Source organism: Pelobates fuscus, chromosome 3 (genome assembly GCF_036172605.1).
Source record: "Pelobates fuscus isolate aPelFus1 chromosome 3, aPelFus1.pri, whole genome shotgun sequence".
NCBI classification, from domain to species: Eukaryota; Metazoa; Chordata; class Amphibia; order Anura; family Pelobatidae; genus Pelobates; species Pelobates fuscus.
Window position 1 is genome coordinate 366,020,492 of NC_086319.1, and position 17,291 is coordinate 366,037,782.

General features: G+C 39.2%; 1 protein-coding gene across 6 annotated transcripts in view; it reads left to right on the top strand.

The window, feature by feature from the left end:
• Positions 1-17,291, top strand: part of LINGO1 (leucine rich repeat and Ig domain containing 1) — a 451,779-nt gene that overhangs the window by 86,657 nt on the left and 347,831 nt on the right. The gene's annotated exons all lie outside the window — the stretch shown is intronic.

Genomic DNA, 17,291 nt, shown 5'->3' on the forward strand with positions numbered 1-17,291 from the left:
AGGTGTGTATTTGTATGTAGTGTTGGTGTTTGAATGTAGGTGTGTATTTGTATGTAGTGTTGGTGTTTGAATGTAGGTGTGTATTTGTATGTGTTGGTGTTTGAATGTAGGTGTGTATTTGTATGTGTTGGTGTTTGAATGTAGGTGTGTATTTGTATGTAGTGTTGGTGTTTGCATGCAGGGGTGTGTTTGAGTGTGGTGTTGCCGTTTGATTGCAGTGGTGTTTAAAATAGAAGGGTGTGTTTGTGTGTTGTGTTGGTGTTTGCATGTTGAGATGTTTGCACATATACAAATATGCTGCCACACATATACTGCCCCACAAACAAAGATACACATGCATACTGACAAACACACAGAGATACACACAAACATATATACACATACGGATACACACTGACACACACATATATACTTGTTTACTGACACAAACATATATAGAAGTTATGATTTCCTATTTATAGCCACCCTCCTGTTATTGTGCAGGGTTGGCTTTCCTGGAGTTCAGTGGACCTGGATGCTGGCTGATGGGAGTCTGGAGCTAGTTCCACCTCTCGCTATAAGCTTGTAGGAGGTGACGTGAACTCATTTCCTCTCAGCATTGCTGGTCTGACAGGGTACAATTAAAGTGCTGTGCTCCTGATCAGAGATGTTCATCTGGTGTCCCTAAGTGCAAAGGCCACCAAAAGGCCCCCGTGTGGTTTCACCGGCGGTAGTTCTGCCGCTGCATCTTTATTTGCTTTAGTTTGAGGTTAAAACTTTTCCTACCATACTTACAATTTAATTAAGGCTTCCATTGATGCATGTAATACATGGAATCGAGATATTCTGTTACTCAAGTCTTGTTTTATGTTCAATTTTAACAAGAATATGTGATATTATCCATACTTTTATTTATACATATAGATATAGATATTTACATATCTATATAGATATATTTATATTTTTGTATATATCTCCATGGGGTTAAAGTTGGGTTCACCTTTTTCTTTCTGCGTTCGGCCACTAAATCCAATAACCTCCCGTGCCGTGTTTATCCTGTCCTGTTTTAAAGAATGTTTCTTGTTGAAAACGTTTTCTTTTATAGCTACTAAAAGCTTGACATTTATTCCACTGTTGTATATGTCTTTGGTACTTGAGATTCAATGTATCTTCAAAGTCTTCTAATAGTGGCCAAGGGCATAGAGAACTTTTCAAGTGGCGAGAACTTCACCTTCAAACCATGTTCACAATCTACTGCCTTTAGCATTGTACCTATGGAGAAGAAACCAGTGGAATTATTATAAAAGTCAGAACGTCCGAGGGTATGGTTAAGTTATGCATATAAGTAAAAGCTTTTGGTCTTATGTAATAAAATAGTTTTTCATATTTAAATTTTTTTTTGAAAAAAAAATATATATATAACATTTATATGAATATATAGTTTCTATATGCTTGGCTTTCTTGAACTCGTCTTACCAATGCAACAAAAGTATTTGTACATTTGCAGAATTGGGTTTGTTTTCCCGGAACAATCATATTTTTAACTTCTTTCAGATTTTGTGATACTTATGATCCCTAAAATCTGGCGGAGTTACAGACAAAACAGATTATTATAGTATTATCGATTCATGTCCATCTAATTCCTCTGTAGACGTTATAGATATTATAATTTGAAGCCCGTAACCCGCAGCAGACATTACTGCTGGAACACAGCCATTTTTAGTTGTTTTCTTCAATGCTGCAACTTTGGCACAATGTGGAATTTTCTGCTCTGATCATCCCCTGTGTCCTAGACTCCAATACAAGTCATATATATGCCAGAGGGATTAAATGATTTGGTGATCTATTTCCACTAGTGTTGGTCTAAAGGCCATCTTGGCTCTCTGAATTTTTCTGAGTGTATTTTATTTGGTTTTTAATTATTTAAGTCTCTCTTTTAAAACTGTACAGTAAACCACAGCAAGGAGAAATTGTGGTATAGAAAAAGGATAAAAAAGGTTGAATTCCCACGCAGATTGCTAAGAGCAATGATTTCCAGTAACTATATGCTTTACGTTACTATGACTATGGTAGATTTGAAAGTGTAGATATTCGTTGATTCTAAAGATTTCTTCCTTCATTTCAGTATAGAAACATAGAAACAAAGAATGTGACGGCAGATAAGAAACATTCGGCTCATCTAGTCTGCCCAATTTTCTAAATACTTTCATTAGTCCCTGGCCTTATCTCATAGTTAGGATAGCCTTATGCCTATCCCACGCATGCTTAAACTCCCTCACTGTGTTAACCTCTACCACTTCAGCTGGAAGGCTATTCCATGCATCCACTACCCTCTCAGTAAAGTAATACTTCCTGACATTATTTTTAAACCTTTGTCCCTCTAATTTAAGACTATGTCCTCTTGTTGTGGTAGTTTTTCTTCTTTTAAATATAGTCTCCTCCTTTACTGTGTTGATTCCCTTTATGTATTTAAATGTTTTTATCATATCCCCCCTGTCTCGTCTTTCCTCCAAGCTATACATGTTAAGATCCTTTAACCTTTCCTGGTAAGTTTTATCCTGCAATCCATGAACCAGTTTAGTAGCCCTTCTCTGAACTCTCTCTAAGGTATCAATATCCTTCTGAAGATATGGTCTCCAGTACTGTGTACAGTACTCCAAGTGAGGTCTCACCAGTGTTCTGTACAATGGCATGAGCACTTCCCTCTTTCTACTGCTAATACCTCTCCCTATACAACCAAGCATTCTGCTAGCATTTCCAGCTGCTCTATTACATTGTCTGCCTACCTTTAAGTCCTCAGAAATAATCACCCCTAAATCCCTTTCCTCAGATGTTGAGGGTAGGACATCAAATGTTTAGCTGCCACAACTCTGATCACTTTTCTAGTTTACCTAAATCATTTGCCATTTGGCATTGTCTGCCAGAAGGTGTCCCATTAATGCCGCCATCCCATTGTACTAAAAAAAAAAAAACACCTAGAGTTACATCATACCAACTGGCCACATTCTCACTTACCTACATTCTGGCTGCCACATATCTATACACATCATTCCTACCTACATACCCACATTTTACCTGTGTTATGTGAAGTACCCTTTTACCTGTGTTATATTAAGTACCCTTTTACCTGTGTTATATGAAGTACCCTTTTACCTGTGTTATATTAAGTACCATTTTCTTAGCTTTCCAACATATCCCTGAGTACTACTGCTTTTCTGGTTTTGACCTTGACTTACTTTGTTGTTTTCATGTGCCTTGACCTGGCTACTAGTCTGACCTTGAGTAGCCATTAGAGTTTCATAGACTGCATCACATTATTTACAGGCACCCTCTGTTTTTGCAACCTCTGTTTTTCATTAAAAAGATACTCAAAGCACCAAAACAGTCTTTAACCTAATGAAGCACTTTTGGTGTTTAGATCATGTTCCTGCAGTGTCATTGCTCAACTCTCTGCCATTCAGGAGTTAAATCACCTTTGTTTCTGTCCATGCAGCCCTAGCCACCCATGCCCTCATTGTGAATGACACAGCCTGCATGAAAAAAGATGATTTTATTTTCAATCAGATCTTACAACACAGTGTGTTTTCTTTAGTAGTTATTATCTTGTGCTCTGTTAAAGGGATGCTCTAGGCACCAAAAACACTTTGTTCTGTGCTATTTAGGAGTTTAAAGTGGCACTGTCATAGCCACATCTGTTTTTTTTAACCTTCCTTCCCACTCCGCTACATATGATTGTCTCCCTAGTCACCTCCCAATGCGCTTAGCTCCCTCATTCCACCTTTTTTTTAAAAAAACTTTTTTTATTTATTGTCTAGGTCCTAGGCGCCACCATCTTAGTTTTCCCTGATGAATGCCTTGCGGGACACGTCATCTGCCCACACTATATCACGCTGTGAAAATCCTGCATATGCTCAGTTGCAGTTGTTTTGGTGATCATAGTGTCCCTTTAAGCCTGATCATTCTGGCGAAAACTCTTTCAGTCACCATTTACATTTTCTGTCCTATCACGTAGCTTTTGGCCTGTACTCCCCAATTGAGGGTTGTTGATCTTCTAATGGGAAACTGGAGATAGAAAGGCTTTTCTTGAAACCATTGCTGTCAACATATACTCTATTGGTTTGTTCCTGAACAAATCGAAATTTAGAGCACTAATCCATTGTACATCCATTGTTGTATCACACGTGCTATTAAATCTATACAGTGCACTTAAATTCAAGGTTGGTAATATAGACTGTAAAAAACGGACAATTAATATGAAAAATTATAATTACTTGTATCTAGCAGCCATACGTGATGTAGCCTTTAAAATAGAATCCTCCCCAAGAGGAATAGAAATCCATGCAATGCAATGTAAAAACAATAATTGAGAATCACATATTGTAACAACACAGACAGGAAAAAAATTTACAACGCAGTATCTAAGAATATTTCAGCCTATAGAGTGAATGTCTTAATGGCCACCTTAAGACATTCCTATGTAACAGATATGATCTTTCTTGACTTTACTTTATATAGTCTTCATTTACTGTATAATTTAGCCATCCACCTTTTACACATTCTATGCATCTGATGCAATAATTCTAAAGTGTTTGTGTCGGCATGTTGTCTGCCCTGCTCTTAAAGGGAAAATATAACTACCAATGCTTTGTAATATTATTTTTACTTATTTAAATATATATATGTGTGTGTCTGTGAGGTCATAAAAATAAAACACTCAGCTCCTCCATCTTGGCTCTCTGTCAATCATCCTTGCCCTTTGCACCTGTCAGTCAGCAGAAAGCTGACTGACAGGTGCAACAAAAAAAAGCACAAACAATGTATCTGTTTCTCATCGCCTTCCAGCTTACTGTGTGCCTTGGCTGTGCCTCGATCGTACTGGATTGGGATGTCAATTGCTAAATCTTTAATAACATTTTTTTTTTCTTTTAAAGAAAATGGAACTTAACCTATAAAAGGAGGTTAACACAAGTTATCAGTGATTTTCCATGTTTAATTCAATGATGTAATTTCCAGAGGAGGTTCTCTTTCGTAACACCATCGTTCTTTTTATCCGAAGCTTCAGTTGAATAGTATGCAGTGGACGGAAATGTAGTTATATCCTCTGTAAGATAGTAATAGCTATTTACTCCGTTCAGAGCAAATTCCAAAAATGATGTTATTAAAATACTTAAGACATCATAAATTATAAGAACAGATCACTCCTTCTCTAGCACCGATTCTTTTCTGATGAACTTTGGTGCCGACTAAAAAATATATACGGTTTCACTTGTAGTTGAAATCTTAAAGCTGAACGATAAAGCAATGTTATTTTTGGAATATCGATACAGCTGCATATAAAAATGCTAAAGCACTAAATCTATGAAATGTAAAAACTGTTTACAAAAATGATATAATAAAGAACATGTAACACTACTTAAAACCCATTTCCAAGTTTATACCTAAAATTTTAAAAAAAAAAGTCAACTTTTTTTTTTTACTTTTTAGGCCCACTTGGTAACAGATAGTCAGCACATTATATGTGATGTCTAAAAAAATTAAGTTGTCTAACATCATATTTTTTAGATGTTGAGGAATAATTAAAAAATAGATTTTTTTTAGTGGGTGGTATTGTGCGACTGGAAAAAGACTGTGTAATATTATTTCAATGAAGACAACAGCGGTGTCTGAATGTTTCTTAAAGGGTTATTCAAACCACCATGACTACTTCTGCTTTTAGAAGTGGTCATGGAGCAAGGATTCTGTATGTCCAGTGTTTCTGTTTGAAGCGCTTCTTATACAGAGATATCTTCGCTTTTGTGCCAGGAGCTATTTACACACCGGAACACATGACTTAGGCAACTTGGAACTATGTTCTGGACAGTGTAATGTGGGTTGTGTGCAAAACGTATGTCTGTCATCAGTAGGCTGTGTCTTAGTACTCCCTTCCTTTACCTATCTCAGGCTTCTATGTTCATTCATAAAATACCTCCTCACTTTCTCTACCAGTGATAACACTCTCCCGATTGGCTCTTCCCTCCCTCCATTCACCAATAATAGCACTATCCCAATTCAATAATCCCTCCCTCCAGCAGTGTCAACCCTCTCCTGATAAAATAGTCACTCGCTTCCCACACAAGTGGGTGCCAAACAGTAAATAGATTTACCCCCCTTTGTCCACCCCATTGCTCCACCCATTTGTATGCCAACACTCCCTCCTTTCCTTCCTCGACCTCACCAAACCAAGTGCAATTCATGCATGTGCTCTGAATGTGACCTCTTCGATGCTTCAGATTGAAAAACATTGAATTCAATGCTTTTCTGTATGAAAAAGCTGATTGGCACATTTGCCAAATCAAACCAAAGGTCTATCAATGCTTCTCTACGAGATACATTTGTTTGGACATAAGCAAGGAAGAAGATGGCACAGTGTTATGAAAGAAGAGGTGTGGAAGCAATGGAGGAGAACTTGGCCCGTAGCTGGATTCCAGGTCTAAGTATATACTATTTTAAAACACTTTCCAAGCGAAAAAGGGAGGGTTAAGGAAAGCTATTGACTATGCCTATTATTATTTTTTCTTTTAATGAGTTGTGAAAAAAATCCATTGGAGTAACCATGTGAAACAATACTCCAAACAACATAACGATCTACAATGGCTACAGTGCCAGACGTGCCATGATCCATTTTGAACGGTATGACTTCTACCTGGGTCTGCGGGACACCACTTTCACTACTTCCGACTCTCCAGTGTTGGTAGAGGAGGTACGGAGCAAAGCCAAGCAAATACCAGGTAAGAAGTCAAACCATTAAAAAATGGCACCGTAACACTTCTGGCACCATAACCACTACAGTCCATTTCAGTGGCTATGGTGCCAGGAGTTCCTAGGTACCCCTCAACAATAAGTCATCAAACCATTTTTGAAAGGTTTGATTTTTCACCTGGGACCTGCAGGGTCTCGCTCTGCTCCTCTACCAACACTGTTTGAGTGGTTTGACAGCTTATTGGAGTCCTGCCTGGCTGTGGTAGTTATGGTGCTTGGAGTATTCCATTAAGAACAAGCGTCTCCTAGAATATTATTAGCTGTAGTTATATTGTTTAGTGCTGTGGTTATAAATATATATATCCGGACTCATGCATGTTTTAATGAAGGTGGGCTGTATATAAAATGTTCTACCCTGCAGCTACCCTGCAGCAAATAGAATCCATAAACTAATCCGAAAAAAACACAAAGGGCTCTGTGAATATATAAGCGCTTAGGTACAGTTAGAAAAATATAACAAGTTCACACACTACTACACTCAGGTGGATATCCCCCTACTACACCCAAACGTGAGAGCAGACAATCAAAACCAGGAAGGTGTACAATACATCAACCAGAGAAGTGGAGCATGTAGGGTGTGCTATAGGATACACCTGCCCTTTGTTGGGACGTAGGGATTAAGCTGTAAAATGGAGCGAAAAAAAGGGACTAATAGTGTAATAACGTCAGGGGTATAAGTGGACTGTAAGTGTCCAATGGTCCAACTCACATGGGAATGAGCCTTCCAGGACCGGCTCAGATCGTATAGGCAGAAATGTACTAGGTGACACAATCCCCAACTTCCGTCCTCTCAAATATGGTATATGGAACGAAAAAGAAGTGGGGAAACCAGTAGATTTCTGGTGTAGTATGTGAGGTATGAGAAAACAGATATACAATAGAAAGGTCTTGCCCACCTATTCCAGAGACCTTAATGCCTGGCTCAAGGTGATAGCGCTCTGCGCCTCTGAGGGGGCGCACCCTTCTTTACAACCAAGCAGGCAGGTGTGATTTATAGGACTATATTATTTCATAAACACAACAATTAAAAACAAAGAAACTAAAATAAAAAGCTCGCTGCCAAGAATACAAACAAATTGTCCGATACGCGTTTCACCCTCTCCTAGGGCTTTCTCAATCGGCGTATCCTGCTTGCATGCTGATTTTCTTTTAAAAGGGATCCCTCTTCTTTAATTGGTCCGTGTGCTCGTCTTCATACAATCAGGGTTGAGTATTCTGGGGTAAGTGTCGTCCCCAACTGATATCTGTTCAGTCTATCAGCATTCCGGAAGTGATCCGATATCGTCACTCCCTTCTAAAACCCATCTATATCATTCATCAATAGAAAACAGGAAGCTTTTTTTTGGTAAAGCATCTTCCGCCATCTTTAATTGGGATAGATCACTCAACTTAAAGGATCACTATAGTGCCAAGAAAACAAACTCGTTTTCCTGGCACTATAGGGTCTTTGGGTCCCCCCACCCTTAGGGTCCCAATCCCGCCGGGCTGAAGTGGGAGGAATGGGTTAAACTCTTACTTTTCTCCAGCGCCGGGCTCCCTCGGCGCTGGGGACTCTCCTCCCTCTTCCGACATCATCCGCCAAATGTGCATGTGCGGCAAGAGCCGCGCGCGCATTCAATCAATCCATAGAAAAGCATTTCTCAATGCTTTCCTATGGACAGCAGCGTCTTCTCACTGTGAAAACTACAGTGAGAAGCGCGGAAGCGCCTCTAGCGTCTGTCAATGAGACAGCTACTAGAGGTTGGATTAACCCTAATGTAAACATAGCAGTTTCTCTGAAACTGCTATGTTTCAAGCTGCAGGGTTAACCCTAGATAGACCTGGAACCCAGACCACTTCATTGAGCTGAAGTGGTCTGGGTGCCTATAGTGGTCCTTTAAGGAAAAGCAATGATGTATATCGGTAAGCGCACTATATGTGTACCGATATCGGTATCCCTCATTCAGCAGATTGCCAATGCATGAATTGAATAGAATAGATAACATATAAATATAAAAGGCTTATAAGCATAACAGCAACCCGAAACAACTCCAATTTGTAGGAATACAAATTGTAGCTATTAGCTGGAGAGGGGAAGACATTATTTTAAAAAAATGGGCCAACAAGAGATGAAATGGATTTTTAATTTACGCACCCATATTCTCTTTGGTTTGAATAATGACTTTGAGTTATGTCATTTTTTATGATCTCCTTATATTATGCTTAACATTGGATTCCCTCTCCCTCATCCCACCAATTTTTTTTTCCTATGCCCATGTTTTATTTGTGCACTCTTTAAAGTTTATCCTTCATACCAATTTTATGATCACCTTATATACATTTAAAAGTTTACATATCAATGTGTAAAAGGGATGGGGGGATCAAAGTATTAGATGATTTGTGTTTTTTTAGAAAGGTACTGCTTCTTTTTTTCTTTTTTTCTGCTCAGAGGAAACCGATTAATTATTAGAAAGAATCCTAACATTACTTAATTATTTACTTTGATTCTACAAAATGTGGGCTAACAATTTCCAAATAGTGCCCTTATCATGATCTATCTATCTATCTATCTATCTATCTATCCATCTAATCCATTTCCAGAGCAAATTGCTTTTAAAGGAGCACTATAGGGTCAGGAACAGAAACATGTATTCCTGACCCTATGTTGTTAAAACCACCATCTAGCCCCCCTGGGCCCCTCATGTCTCCATAAATATAGAAAAATCTTACTGTATACAGTGCTTCGCCATAGGATTGGCTGAGACTGACAAGGAGGCAGATCGGGGATAGAGCCAGCATGATTCAAATACAGCCCTGGCCAATTAGCATATCCTCATAGAGATGAATTGAATCAATTAATCTCTATGAGGAAAGATCAGTGTCTGCATGCAGAGGGTGGAGATACTGAATGTTTGGATGCATTTTAGGCAGCCATGACCCAGGAAGGATCTCTAACAGCCATCTAAGGAGTGGCCAGTGAAGTTATCACTAGGCTGTAATGTAAACACTGCATTATCTCTGAAAAGACAGTGTTTACAGCAAAAAGCCTGGAGGGAATGATTCTACTCACCAGAACAAATTCAATAAGCTGCAGTTGTTTTGGTGACTATAGTGTCCCTTTTAGTTCATTATTTGAACAATTAGCGTCAATATTCTAGTCCAGACTAGCTTGTACAATCGCAATCACAAAACAGGACTCTAATAACCTTATAATTGTACAGCCATGATATTAAACCTCAATGGTAATAACTAAATAATTGTACAGTTGTATATTAATGTGCAGTGGTGATGTCAAAGTTGGACTATAATAACATCAGTGATCTCAGAACTAGACTATCAACGCCTTAGAAATGTCCACTAGTGATGTCAGAATTGGACCCGTAAAGCATTATAATTGCAGAGCTGGTAGGTCAGCACTAAACTATTATACCGTTATGAAAAACTAACCTATAATAACATTATAATTGCCCAGCAGTGATGTCAGAACTAGCCTATGATAAAATTATAATTGTACAGTAGTGAAGCGAAGCCAGAACTAATCAATTATAGACACATAATTGTAAAATAGTGATGCAAAATCTAGATTGTATTTATCTTAAAATAGTACGTTAATCAGTGTGGAAGGCAATCAAATATACCCTGGCGTCTCAGAGCTCTGGACCTTTAGAGCAGGTCAGGAGAAGATTATAATAACTTAACAATTATAAAGCACTAATGGCGAACGTAGACTAAAATATCATCTGTAGGAGCGTTGGAATAGACGGCTCACACATACTGATCTGCAATGTAAGATCTTATTTTAACACACTGTTTTATGAAATGGGATCAGAGTAAAACACACTGTATTACTGCTTAATGAGACAGAAAAACCTAACGAAATTAAAGTACTTATCGCAAAATTCATTTGAGATTTAAATCATGCTTCCAGAGGTGTTAACATTTCATGTAAAGATTATTTGGCTGGAATAGAGAAATAATGAAACTTACGCACACATTTACTTGGACTATAGTCTACCTGGATGGAAATCAGAGTTATTTTTCTGTCTGAAGATAGATCGCAGCTGCTCTGTAAGCCCCATGGTTATCTGATGAGGGTCCAAGTTTTTTTTAGCTCAGCAACGCACACATAGCCTGTGCAAAATCCCATTAGGTCTTATGTTTATAATGAATAACATGAATTCTAATGTTATAATTCCAACATACACTCTGTGAACTGCCCAAGCCATCTCAGAGATTGTTTTTGATCTTCTAATGAGCGATGGTTAAATGTGACAACCCAAGTATTTGCAAACGACTTTGCGATGATGCTCAGATGACCCTTAGGTTGTAAATGATCAAGGGAGTTCCTTCGTGATTTCTAAAACCATCATAACATATGTGAATTATGGCATGATATACTGTCATAATATAAGGGGGGATTCACTGAACTGATAAGGTGCCAGATTGCAAAATACAGAAAAAAAAAACTGTATTTCACCCCAAAATGACCATTAAAGTAATTTAAACACAATTTAAGGGAATAATTAGCCTAGAATATGCAATTTCAATTCAAAGCAAGTCTGTCGTTATATGTAGAGAATTTCAGGCAGATTGCATCCAAGTTGGTCCTGAATTTGGCCTTTGGAGGCTTATTTTAGCATCACAGTGATTTGAAGATATACAAATGAAAGACAAATGAGATGGGCACCAGTAGACAGTAAAGAAACATTGATTAATTAAGGGGGTCCCTCGGGCCGTTTTAATAATCGGGTGAGTGCTCCCTCGTCTTCCCATACTAAATATGTGGGAATTGAGGGGGTAAAATTAATTTCATTCCCCTATTTGGACTTTGTACCATTTTGTTGTAAGCAACACTTTCCTAATGCTCCTTAGAATGCCAAATGAATACACTACCATTGATGGTCTGCCAGGCTCTCCCCATCTGTTTGGACTCTCTGTAGACAGCGTTACTTAACAAAGTGAGGATTAAATGTTAATTTTAGAGTTTGCCAGAGTAGCCAAACTAAATGCATAGATGACTTAGAAAATTTTTCCAGTTCGGCTGTTTCGACCTTAAATTGGACATTTACTTTGAATTCACCTTGAATTCTTGCTTTAGTAAAATAACCCTGTGAATGGCTAGGTTTATGATTGCTTTTTAAACAATTGAGTAGCTTCAATTTACCCTGTATCATATTTTATTTGTACACAGTCAAGTTCAGACAAATTCCATCTCGGAATGCTGCTACGGGCCCATCATTAATCATATTTGATGTCCCAGACCTTTCTTGCTTTCTTAAACGTATCTTCCAAAATTTCAGAAAGCCAGTATGAACTGCGTCTAGAGGTGGGGGCAGTGGGTAAAATATTGTTTGGGACTTTTCATGTCGTTTTCTGATTTACAGACATATATGCAACAGAAAAGATTATTTAGGACATATGTTCATTGATACACCGACACACACTAAACAAACATATCCGAGCTCCTATAAAATTGGGGCAGTAAGACGGACAGATGATTTGGCCCTAGAAGATGTAGCAAAACCAGTTTTCTATCCTTTTCACTTTTCTAATTTTTCCATCCTATTTTAAATTATTTAAATATATGGGACCAGTTATCCGTAAAACATCATTTTGTCCTATGCATTTCTCCAATGTCTTTGATTTTTTTTCGAAAAACAATGTCTTCCAGACACTATAGGAATATTGAAGGCACTGGTCCTCAAATACAGTTGACCTCTATAACCAGGGTCAATTGATTTCACACTCCAGTTGCACTTCACTACCAGAAATGATTTCATATAGCTCCAAAAGAGAATCTTAGCACAAATCCCAGTTGTGATAAGGAGTACAAAATTCTCTACTTTTGAAACATAATGTCTGTAGGGCGATTCAGCAACAGTAGCATTTTTCTTTCTATGTCAATCACTTAAGGGAGGTATTTAAGGCTACTAGTGGTGGGAGGTCTGTGAAGCGTGCAGATATTCAAATTGTTTTTAGGCCACGATGCCCCAATTAACCTCCTGGTTTATCCAGAATAGTTTTTTGAAAAATAAATTTCTCAGCCTGGGGTGGATTCAGTAAGTAAGCAAATTTAAAGGAGAAATGTTATGAATGCATTTCTACAGTTGGAGATGGAGGGTTTAAACACCATTCAGTAAAGAACAGGAATTATAATTGTTAGATACTGCAGCAACTTGCAAAAACCTGTATAGTACAACAGCTTGCTGTAACTGTATCTACCGATTGTGGCTATTAAACTCACATGCAGTCATTATTTGTTATATTCTGTTGGCATTTTCATGATGCTGTGTTACTAATACCCATAAAGTGGGCTTTCAATTTATTTATTTTTGTCTCACCTCTTTTATTTGACATTGTATGCATTCAGAACACAAATGAGCTGTTTATCCTGCGTTAATGTGCTAGTTATGCATTCTAATTGATTAAATAAATGTTAACTGAATATGTTTAAAATAAGTAGCGCTTGATAGTGAAGAAATTAATAATCCGAGCACCATAACCACAAATGGGGTCCACACAGTGCTGTTTGTCTATTCCTGTGCCCCCCCCCCCCCCCCCCACCCCCCAACAACTGCAGCAGAGTTAAAACTGGCAGTGCAAGGCTTCTCTCATTGAGGCTACGCTCAGTAGACCTGTCTTTACAGAAGATGTTGATGGGTGTACACCTGGTTCCAGGTAATTTGTAAAACGGTTGCAGACAGTTTGACTGCTTACCCTGGGAGGTTGCCAGGTAACTCCTATCATAATGACCACTGCAGCATGCTTGGAGTATCACTTTAATATTACGAGATAAATATTGCAGATTTGCCTAAAAGCTAACCTATTGCCTACTTTACATCCAGTCTTTGTTAGGGTCCTTGTAGTCTAGAGAGGGGGTTTACAGTCACACGTGGCAACGTTTGCACTTAGTTAATTTATTTGGCAAGCTCTTACGAACTTAATCACTGTACATCTAGCTGTAAGGAATAAAATGTAAGCTCTCAGAGCAAGTGACTATAGCTCATTTGTCATCACTTTTTCCCTAAATTCTCAATACAGCTTTTCAGTTGACTGCAATCTGGTTTTTAAAACTCCTATTGGTTTACTCTTCGATGTCCTTAACAGACCATTTACCGTGCTGCCACGTTCATTTTTATTATACAAACCATTAGCATGTTCTACTAAATATGAAGCCAAATAATTCTGTAACATCACATTAACAGCATATAGCATACGGGTGCTGCCATGGCTTCCCATTTGAAAGACCTAAAATCACAGTTAATATGCATTGCATATTATCGCATTTGCACCGCATTAATACATCAAATTATTATCCAGACCATTAATGTGTCTTACAAAGTCTGAAACCAAATTATTCTGCAAAATTACTTTAGCAGCATGTAGAATGCTGGCGAATGTATGGCTTCCAAATTAAACCACCGTCTCTTCCCACACCACCCTATTTCAAAAATCCTTCGTAAAATCAAACATAGTATGCAGATGGATAAACTCAATGCATTAATATATAAAATTACATGAGCATTTCACAACGTTTTGGACCCATTGTTCTCCAATGATTCTTAATTAAGGCTTTTTTTTTGACAGATTTTTCCCACTTTAACGTTTCATGAAGGTGACTTTTTTTTTTCTTTTTTCTGCACCCCTTACGTTTTGGAGTTTAAAAAAAAAAAAATTATGTTTAAACATAAAAATTGGCATCATCTGCTTCCTTGTGTTTGATAATGCAAATACATGTCTTTAAAAAATATACTTAAAATAATCATTTTTTTTAATGTCTAATCTATTATGTATAAAGCATAGTATAAATTATAAGGGAATTAATAACTAAACTTTAAATAGTATAACATTGAAAACCGAATGGCAACGTTAGTCAAAAATAGCTGATCTAAAATATTCTCAAACACAAATGTATTTACAGATTGGCTAATTGTACCTAAAATATTCCACTTGAATTTGAATTTAATAAATTGTGGATTTTATTGAATAGGCCCTGCCAATATGTCTTTAGACACGTTTGTCATGCTTTATTATATATGGTAAACACTTTTATAGTCTTCCATTATGTACAGGTAGCAATGAGTAACCTTTGAGACTCCAGCGCTGATGCACAAAATTACTTATTGACTTGCCCAGCACATTTCATCTGGCCGTGCACCTATATGGATTTTTTTTTTTTTGAGGTGCGTAAAAGTTTCACGTTGGTAACATGTGACAGGGTTACAATACATGTAGACAAAATATATATATATGCAGGATAAATTTGTCAGATATAGCGCACCAATTGTTGTAATATATAACATGTTAAAGCATTGGACAGGCTAGAGGTTTTACATGACTTGTAAATCGTTCTTTGTACAATTGTGAGACCAGGTCTGTCCTTGGTGTGTCAGCTTGTATATGCCTCTATGTTGGCAGGGTTTGTGTGTTGTGTGGCGAGGTATCAGTCGGCATGTAATGTGAGTTGAGTGTGGGTCGGTCAAGCTAGTGAGCGAGATGTGCAGGTGCCTTGTGTCATATAGCTGAATACGTGACGTGAGAGACTGAGTTGTGCCTCGTCTTGGTCAGATGGTGCTTTAAGGGTAGGCCCCTGCCATCTGGGGTGGGTGCCCCTAACCAAGGGGGCTGCGGGGGGGTGAGGGTATGGCTGGAGGATGCCAGCTGGTTCTAGTGGAGGTTTGCTTTGCTGCGCATTATCCTTGTGGTGTTGTTGCCGTTTCCAATACTGAATGCATTGGATTGGGTAATTGTGTAGTCTGGCTGGTAAAGCATTCGCTAAGAGAATAAAAAGAAAAAAAACAAAGTATAAAAAGGCAAACAACGTAATCGTAGAACACAAATATTTTTTGTTTGCTTAGCCTAAAAAAGGTAACTTAAAGGAAGAAGAAGCCCCTGAAAAAGTAGGCTCGTATTGAGTTCCTTTGCGAACTCTGTAATTGTCCCGTTTCTCGAGCCGCTGTGGTTCCCTCTTGAGTCAGGGGTCTGCCCTCTGCTGTCTGGGTTCCCTTGGGATGAAGGGGACCACCGTGGCAGGGTCACAAATTCCTGTTGACACAGTTCCAGGTGTCTCAGGGTTTGGGGTGGATATCCCCAGGTTGCGTAGAAATGTTGGTGCCTCGTTCATTGTTGCTAGGGTATGGGTGGTTCCATCTCTGGTGACCATGACTGTGCAGTTTGCTCCCCATTTGTAGACCAGATTTGCAGCCCGAAGTTGGGCAGTGACGTAGCCAAGAGCTTTGCGTTGAAGGAGTGTGGCCTTTGTGAGGTCTTGGAAGAATGTGAGAGAGGTGTTTTCAAACAGTAGTGGCGTCTTGCCTCTTAGGGCCGACATGATTTGAATCTTGTCTTGGATTGTGATGCATCTGAGGATCACGTCACGAGGCTGTGTGGATTTGAGCGGGGTGGTGCTGGTGAGACGGTAGACTCCGTCAATGGTGATTTTTTTTGCCGCTGTGTGGGGCAGAATTGTGGCCAGAAGTCGGCGGATATAATGTGGTAACTCCTCCGCTGTAATTGTAGCCGGGATTCCCCGTATTTTGATATGGGTGCGTCTTTGGCGGTCTTCTACCGCTGCTAGTTTGTGTGTGAGGGTATGCTGAGTAGCCTGGATCTGGGTCATTGATTCATCCAGTTTGTCCAGATGGTTCTTTGCTGAAACCAGTTCTTCCTCTGTGACTCTCACCCGTTCTGTGACCGCGTGCACCTCCTTTTTTAGGAGAGCAGAATCTGCAGCCAGCAGCTTGTGTATTTCTGCTAGTAAGATTTTTAAGTCCTGTTTTGTTGTTGGGGCAGAGTCATCTGAGGTGTCTTGCACTGAGGGCTGTGGGTTCCCCTCATCCTGTTGTTCCCGGGTCTGGTGGTGTTCGGCTGTCGCTGCTTGCGGTACTTCCGCGGATTCGGATTTATGTGGGGTAGGCCTTAGGAGCATCTCCTCAATGTCCCTGGTCTCAGCTGCAGTTTGGGGCTTTTGTGAGCGGCGGCCCATTACCTGTTCGTGCGCTGTCGCTGTCGAGTGGAGGTATGTGTCTGTTTATCCTCTCTTGCCGCTATACTCTCCAGCAGATCTCCCAGGTCCGGGATCGAAGGCGTGTAGTAGGCCCGAGACCTCCGTCTCCTTTGGGGTAGTTTCTGGGCAGCGAAGAAAGGCATCAATCGGTGCCGGACGACTTGCTGGAGCGGGTGGTGAGGGTGTGGATCGGGGTCAGGATGGCTGATATTTGTGGGATTGATCAGTTTCGTTTCGGAGCAAGCTGAAATGGCGTCCTGTTGGGTTTGCTTGCAGGCTCCGCCCCTTGATTTATTTTTTTAATAAAAATTTGAATACTAATTAACCATCATAAGTGTTATTTATATTTATCAATGCGCTTTCTGAGATACTGCAGCTGAGGTCTTATCCAGTTCTATCTGGCTTTCAGTTTGTTCCTAAATGCATATATGTGGATCCTTGTGTACCCAGCCAGGATGTAGGATTAAATGTACTTAAAATGTAATAAATGTGTATTCCTGTTGCCGCCCCTCCCCCCCCCCGCTCCCTT